The sequence below is a fragment of the Zootoca vivipara genome, chromosome 5 (assembly GCF_963506605.1).
Source record: "Zootoca vivipara chromosome 5, rZooViv1.1, whole genome shotgun sequence".
Classification (NCBI taxonomy): domain Eukaryota; kingdom Metazoa; phylum Chordata; class Lepidosauria; order Squamata; family Lacertidae; genus Zootoca; species Zootoca vivipara.
This window is the reverse complement of record NC_083280.1, coordinates 88,163,708-88,168,651: the sequence shown is the minus strand read 5'-3', so window position 1 is coordinate 88,168,651 and position 4,944 is coordinate 88,163,708.

Here is a 4,944-nt window from a genome sequence, read left to right as displayed (position 1 = left end):
CCTTTGCTCTGATCCAGAAAGGCTCTTCTTACTTTTCGATTGGTTTGGTTTTTTCTACATATATCATAGAATCGTAGACTTTGAAATTGTTGGAAGGGACCACGAGGGGGAAGAAGAAGAAGGAGGAGGAGGAGGAGGAGGAGGAGTAGTAGTCTGGATTTGATATCCCGCCTTTCACTCCCCTTAAAGGTAAAGGGTAAAGGGGGCCCCTGACCATCAGGTCCAGTAGTGTCCGACTCTGGGGTTGCGGCGCTCATCTCGCTCTATAGGCCGAGGGAGCCAGCGTTTGTCCGCAGACAGCTTCCAGGTCATGTGGCCAGAGCAGCGCACAGAACCAGAGCAGCGCACGGAAACGCCGTTTACCTTCCCGCGGTAGCGGTACCTATTTATCTACTTGCACTTTGATGTGCTTTCGAACTGCTAGGTTGGCAGGAGCTGGGACCAAGCAATGGGAGCTCACCCCGTCGCGGGGATTCGAACTGCTGACCTTCTGATCGGCAAGCCCTAGACTCTGTGGTTTAACCCACAGCGCCACCTGGGTCCCCTTAAGGAGTCTCCAAGCAGCTAACAATCTCCTTTCCCTTCCTCCCCCACAACAAACACTCTGTGAGGTGAGTGAGGCTGAGAGACTTCAGGGAAATGTTACTAGCCCAAGGTCACCCAGCAGCTGCATGTGGAGGAGCGGGGAATTGAATGTGCTGAAAACCCAGAAGTAATTGCTCTGGTTTTCGAACAATTTCCAGAAGCCAAACAGCTTCTGGGCCACATTTTTTATTTTTTCCCCACTGACTTTGCAGCCAGCAAACTGATCCTCAGCTTTTGAACTTTTTGGAAGCCGAACTGTCTTCCAGAACGGATTACGTTCAAAAAACTGAGGTTCCTTCCACTGTATTCTTATTTCTCTTTCTTTCTTTCTTTCTCTCCTCTCCCCTTTTTGTGTTTCTGTTTGTATCTATATAAAAGTCTTGGTTTGGTTAAAAAAAGGGGGGGAAGATATCAAGTTTTGTATTTTTCTCTATAATCCTTAATAAAATTTATTTCTTTAAAAAAGAAACAGAACAAGCAGGCCCCTCAGGCACATTCACTGGCTCCAGAAATCATCCTGAATTAGAATGTTTGGGAAGTGATTTTATCTGCATTGCGTTTTGCAAACCTGTCACGCTGGAACTTCAAGAGCTCCTCTGCACCTCCATGAAGACTAAGAGGTGACCAGTTATGTCTCGGTGGTCTTAGCTGTTTTGCTCTGGGTATCTGCTGCATGAACTGCTTCCCCCAACTTTTCGGGAGGTGTTGGCAGGTGAGCCGGGCCTGCACAGATGCTAATTTGTGGGGCTATACAAATTCCACTGCAGCAACACAATTAGGTCCTGGCAGGCTGGCCAAGTCTATTGGATTAGTTCCCCGCAGATTTGTTCCTGAAACAGCAAGCCAACATGCATGGAAGGGGCTCACTTATGGAACAGATGTTTGGTTGTGAGGGGAGGCAGAAAAGCAGAGGAAGTTTAGGAAGAAGGGAGACCTTAGCCCCAAAGGCTGAGAAGCAACAGGCTAAGCTTATCTTGGTTTCCATCCCACTACAAATCAATATTACTTTCTGTTTACATTTACATTGGGAAGCTGAGAAAGGTCTCTCTCTCCACCCCACACGGTCAGTTTGCATTTCTTAGTGCAGCAAGTATTGATGTGATGTGTAGAGATCTTTCCAGCATACCTGAAGGAGCGTCTCCACCCGCATCGTTCTGCCCGGACACTGAGGTCCAGCGCTGAGGGCCTTCTGGCGGTTCCCTCGCTACGTGAAGCCAAGTTACAGGGAACCAGGTAGAGGGCCTTCTCGGTAGTGGCACCCGCCCTGTGGAACGCCCTCCCACCAGAGGTCAAAGAGAATAACAATTACCAGACCTTTAGAAGGCATCTTAAGGCAGCCCTGTTTAGGGAAGCTTTTAATGTTTGATGGATTTCTGTATTTTAATATTTTGTTGGAAGCCGCCCAGAGTGGCTGGGGAAACCCGGCCAGATAGGCGGGATATAAATATATTATTATTATTATTATTATTATTATTATTATTATTATTATTATTATTATTATTTCCTATTCTACTTAATTCAAGAGGGTTCTGGAAGCTTTTCTGTGCGAAAGAAGCAAGCAGAAGGTTCATGGTGTTTGGCAGGGCCGTCTCAAGCATGTCGGGCGCCGGGGCGCCGTGGTGCGGAGATTGCTCCGGCGCCCCCGCCCCGTTTCTTGCCGTGGCTGGTGGGCTGCCGCACAGCGCCCCCCTGCCGGTCCGGCGCCCTCGCACCCCACGCCACCCAGCCTACTCCTAGAGCCGGCCCTAGTGTTTGGGTTATTCCTTCAGAGAAGCTGAGTACAGCTGGTTTAAACGGGTTCTGTTATCTCTTCTTTGAAGGTCATGCTGACTATAATAAGAGACCAGAAGGAGCCTGACTTTCACACCTGCTCTTTGTAGTTCTTTTCCTTCTATTGTGGCGTTTTGCTTAGTGTTAAGATTTTAGACTTGTTATAAGTTAGTGTAAGTTTAAGTCTGCTGCAACTGGATTCCTTATGGACAGTGCCAATCTTGAATGTGACCATTATGCTCATTTGCCTTCGGTAGTAGTAAGGCTCTGCTGGATGAAATATTAATTGCCTCTGGTCGTTGTTGTTTTTTTTGAAATCCTGCAACGTGTTTAAGTTGTTACTCTGCTAACTATACGCTAGAATCTGCTTTGGATCAATACTGAGTAGAATTTCACGACACCAACTTCGCACAATCTTGACTCATGCCCTCCAACATTTCTCCGATGGAAATGGGGGCATCCTATTCCATACATTTATCTGATGAAAGCAGAGGCGTCCCTTCCAATGTTTCTCTGATAAAAATAGGGACATCCTTAGGAAAAGCGGGACACTTCTGTAAATCCAGGACTGTCCCTGGGAAATCAGAACACTTGGAGGGTCTTCAGCGCATGCTCATTATCAACATTGCTCCTTTTGTCCATGTTCCTTTGTGTTCATATGCACAAGCCCCCTTCAGACATGACAGTGTTCACTCCCCATTGAAATCCAGTTAAATAATATTTAGAATGTGGCTCTGTCAGAACCCCTTACTCGCCACAGAACGGTAAGTAAAGGCACTTCAGGGTTAGACATTTTGGGGTGAGGCTTGGCTTCCTTTCCTTACTTTATAAATGAGACAAAAGATACTTTTATTCCACGCGCAAAACAAGAGTCTTTGTGGAGAGGATGCTTGAATTGATAATGCATAAACATATTGCTTGTGCACATGAAAATTATTAAGAATGTACCACTGAATAAGTTACTGTAGTTATATGTTGTTCTTGTATTTACATGAAAACCAATAAAAATTATTTTGGGGGCGGGGAGATGTGATGGTTTTCACCGCATGGCTACACAGCTTTTTTTAATCAGGAGGAAAAAGTCCTGCATGCCAGTCGATGTAGCAAAGTGGGTTAGTTGGACCTACTGAATTTCTGCATTTGTTAAAGGTGCAGAGCCTGTCTCAAGAGCAGTGCTTTTTTCCCTGGGGGGACACAGTGGTACGCAAACCCCTAAACCAGGGGTCCCCAAACTAAGGCCCGGGGGCCGGATGCGGCCAATCGCCTTCTAAATCCGGCCCGCGGACGGTCCGGGAATCGGCATTTTTTTACATGAGTAGAATGTGTCCTTTTCTTTAAAATGCATCTCTGGGTTATTTGTGGGGCATACGAATTCGTTCATATTTTTTCCCAAAATATAGTCCGGCCCCCCACAAGGTCTGAGGGACAGTGGACCGGCCCCCTGCTGAAAAAGTTTGCTGACCCCTGCCCTAAACATTTTGTGAATCTTTGTATTTTTGTCCATCTACTGTATTTATTTTCCCCGATTTGAACTATAATATGGTGGTTTTCTTGAGTCAAAATGAGAGCACCCCTAAACATTTTTTTAGGAAGAAAAAAAAAAGCACTGCTCAGGAGAAAAGGTCGTACCTGTAATTCACTGAACCAGGCTAACAATGGACAGAAAAGGGCTGTGACCTAAATGTGTTGTGCCCGGTTAAATTTCCCACTCCTGTAATAGAACATTCCCTCTCACGGTGCATGTTTTGATACAGAGAGCTGCTCTGCGAGATGTTTCTCCCACCCCAACAGAGAGATGCTTCTTTCCACTACAATCCAGATTCCGGTACATCTGGTGCAAAGTTTTCACAACTAATTATTGGTCCTAAGGAGAGGGATGCTCTGGTGTTACTTAGAATGGCCTCTGCCTGCTGGACCTTGACAGTAAACAGGTTTGGCAAAGACTTGCTGTCCCTCCAGATATCATTGGATTTCAACTCCCGTCAGCACCAGCCAGCATAACCAAGGGTCAGGGCTGATGGGAGTTGTAGTCCAACAACTTCCGAAAGGCACCACGTCGACTACCCTTGGCACAGACAACCCAAGTTCCCTACCTAATGGACCCAAGTTAGCTTCAGCTTGGGTTGTTTGCCTAGATTTTTTGGGTGGAGACAGTAGCCAGGTCTCGGATACCAGAGCTTGAGTTAGTGCAATATGGCGGCCTTTTGCTGAGGTCTGGAGGGGCAAGGAGCTGGGAAGTGAGAGGGGCCGGGTCCACATTTTATAGCCCCTGCATGGCTGAGGGAATCTTATCCAGGTCCCTTAAAATTGTGCCTAGAAGCAGTAACGAGAAGTAATGAATTGTTTAACGAAAGCTGAATGGTTCGTTCACCTCAGAAAAGGCATCTTCGCTGCGTGATGGACTGTTTTGTGCTTACAGGCCTTCTGGGAATAGTCTCTCCCATCCCAAAAACTTCCCATGGAACATACCCAGCCATACAGGCTTGAGAACCACAGTGAGGGAGGGAAAGAAAAAGGAACCGCTCTTCCACATCGTATTTGTTTGCGCCAAAGGAAAAAGAGACGTACACTACTTACTAGGAAAAGAGC